Source organism: Camellia sinensis, chromosome 7, assembly GCF_055761805.1.
Source record: "Camellia sinensis isolate YWXY chromosome 7, ASM5576180v1, whole genome shotgun sequence".
Taxonomy (NCBI): domain Eukaryota; kingdom Viridiplantae; phylum Streptophyta; class Magnoliopsida; order Ericales; family Theaceae; genus Camellia; species Camellia sinensis.
The window spans coordinates 83,941,901-83,945,235 of NC_138967.1; the positions used below are offsets into that span (position 1 = coordinate 83,941,901).

Sequence of the window (3,335 nt, forward strand, 5' to 3'; positions counted from 1 at the left end):
AGTCTCGGCGATTCTCCATACCCATTCGAATTTTGTACTTTCTAGCCAGGGACTCGACCTGGTCATCACTCTCGTAGTCCATCTCTCGTATACATCACCTTGTGACCTTTTTTAGCATTTCCCTTGATGGTTCAAATCCTGAATTTACCTGCTCATGAGGTTGTCATACAATATATTAGTTTGGTTGCATGAACCAGTTGACTATGCAGAAACTAAAGCCAACTCTCTAAAAACACGGGAAGAACACAGTTACCATCTCATTGATAACAGAGAGAGCTGGTTTTTGGTCTCGCTTAACAAGATGAGTGTTAACAAACAGAGAGTATGTCGTTGAGTTTGGTTTCATGCCCTTACTTATTAAGTGGTCAAACACACTTGAAGCTTCAGATGTCTGCCACAGAAAAAAGACCATCACTAGTGCTAAAAAAGGTCATCGTATCAAACACCTAGTTTATAAGGCATGTTTGGAAGAAGGTTTTCTTCCATTGTTTGTTGTATGAGTGCGTGTGTGCATGTGTGTGGGCAGGGGAGAATAAGTGTCCACCATGTTGAGCTTTACAAACGCACACTTCAAAGCATTGTATGAATGGATGTTGGGGATCAACCCAAATGCGCCATCAACTGCCTCAAAAGTCTGGTAGGCCCGATCAACATCCCATGTATTTGCACAACCTAAAATTATACAATTTAGTGCAGCAACAAATTTGTAAGAAGGATCAGCTTGGCTCAAATTCTCCAGTTGATAGTAAACCTGAGTAACATTTCAATAGTACAAATCAATGACAAGCTAAAAAAAATTAAAACAATAGTAAAGTTGCATAACCAAGCAACAACACAAGAAAACAATAGAAACACTATCATTCCCAAGGTCTGAACCAGTCATCTCATCTTGTGAATAACATAATACAAAATGCGGGCACACAAAAAAGAAAAGAAAAGAAATTAAAATTAAAATGGTATATGATATATACATACCAGTGCTCATTTATACGGTAGGCAATTTTTCAACTATTTCTTATCAACATGTGTGGTATTCATTCTTCAAAAAACTAGTAAATATTGTTTGATTCTTGTTTTCCACATGCAAAAGAAGAATAAAAAGAAGCAGGAAAGGGCAGAGAGAGGCTTTGTGTATTTCAAAATCTCTTTAGACTAATCAAATGAACAACAAAAGAACAAATAAAATGAACACCAATCAATTTACTTTTAGCATCACTTTGAAACAAATTCAAGAGGTAATACAAGAAATGCTGACTCAACAAAACAGGACATTGCAACAATATAGAAAGTCAAAAGATGAGCCAGTATACACTAAAGTTATATGGTGTTTGAGGAATAAAAGCGTACTGAATCTAAAGTCACAAAGCCATCCTTGGAGCATGCCATAACTAGTGGATACAAAGAGGTAAATGGAGAGAGCGGATCCTCTTCAGCTTCCTTAGCAGAATTTCTATAAGTAGTCTCAAACCCATGCAGAGTACTAAAGGCCTTCTGTAGATTCCCTAAGGAAGCATGGGCATATATCTTAGCAAGGTAAGATTCTGGGTTTGGAACCTTTTTTTGGCGCAACGCACGCTTAAGGATTGCCCATAATCCATCAAGGAGTTTAGCATTGTACGCAGACACGACTAGTCCTTCATCTACAGAGAGCAGAACCAGTGGCCTTACATTCTCACCTCATGCAATCCATTTGGCCATGAATTCCAGGGCATAATAAGCAAACTCACTACTATCCTCTTCCATTGCAGCATCTGCAATATAGTTGCACAGGTTCCTGGGTGGACAGAGGGCTTTGTTCTGATCCATTTTCTGATAATGCCCCATAATGTCACATATTTAAAAAATGCACCAACTACGATAGAAAATTTAACAATTAACTAAAAGAAGATACATATACCTTGCACCTCTCAATAATTGACACCAATGTATCCATCCTTCCCTTGTTAACACAGTTCGCACACATTCGGTAAACATGTTCACTGATAGGATATACCCAGATTTTAAAGTCAAATCTATATATTTTAGGGCAGCGTCAATCTGGTCTGTCAATAACAACATGCCAATGACCAAGTCATATGACTCATCATCAGGCAGAGATTATTTGCAGCATCCTGATGACAACAAAGCAAACATCCATCCATCAGATAGTAAATGCATGAACAGAAAAGGATATTGGTTCCTAGCATAGGAGTAGGAGAAAACCTTCAATACTAATATAGACTGGCATTGGAGGTTTATACAAATGAAGAAAATGCCAAATGGGGAACAAACTGCCTCTTCCATACTCACCCTCCTAAAAGGAAATATGTAACATAGCGCATAGGTGTTCAAAGAAAAATTGGATGCATTGACAGCTCACCTACAATCACAACTTCTGAAATTTAAGGATGAGGAAAGGCAAATTTAACAAGTAGACAAATCATGTGCCCAAGACTTGTATCTAAGTTCACAACATACATGATAGTTACCTATTTTCGTGGCTGTAACATTGCTGTAATACTCCAAACAATACGAGAACTCCCCATTAGCTCTCTGCCCCTAGCCCCCCAAAAGCGTAGGGCAGAAAGCCTATTAGGGAGTGAGTGATGGAAGCAATTTTTCATCACACTAATATATCAGCGTACTACAGATACTATTTCAACGATAGCATTACATAACAATATCAGTGATTTTCTGAAACCAATCACAACTTTCAAACATAACAAGGAAATTTCTCAGGATGCAAAAAATAGGGAAACAAAACAGTTTGCACAATTACTTGATATTAGTAAACATAATTAAATAGATAACAAATTTATGGAGTTGGAGTAGCATAATCAAGCCGCGTCAACTAATAAACCTTTGCTAGAAATCTATTGACAATCCTTTTTTTCCCTACTATCTACCACGGATAATTAGTTAACTTCCTTGAGTGTTAACCCCCCTTCCTTGAGTCATCATTTCATCAATATGCTATTCAGAAACATGTTCAATTAGGAAAAACTGTGAAGGCAGCAGAAGTCAATCAATGTTGTGAAAACAACCAAGCAAATAAATAATTCTCTACCTGCCTACCATGGATAAACATTAACAATCAAATGAATCGTGTCTCCACCATTCAATCTGAAGAAATCACAACCTTTAAATGCAAAATACAGTCCCAACAAACCACATATGGGACATTGCAGTTTCGAAAATTAGGGAAAACATTAATTCTGGAAATTAAGGAAAACAGAGATAGAAAAGTAGAGAATTTGAGTGAGTGAGTAAGTGAGAGAGAGAGAGATGACCCATACCTGAATATACAAAACAGAGAAAACGAATAATAAGAGGCATTGATGGAAGAGAACACGCGA

At 37.3% G+C, this 3,335-nt stretch overlaps 1 pseudogene; it reads right to left on the reverse strand.

Annotated features, from left to right (window-relative positions):
• Window positions 1-1,317: 1,317 nt before the first annotated feature.
• On the reverse strand, window positions 1,318-2,091 carry LOC145795917 (pentatricopeptide repeat-containing protein At1g26460, mitochondrial pseudogene; annotated as a pseudogene).
• Window positions 2,092-3,335: the final 1,244 nt, after the last annotated feature.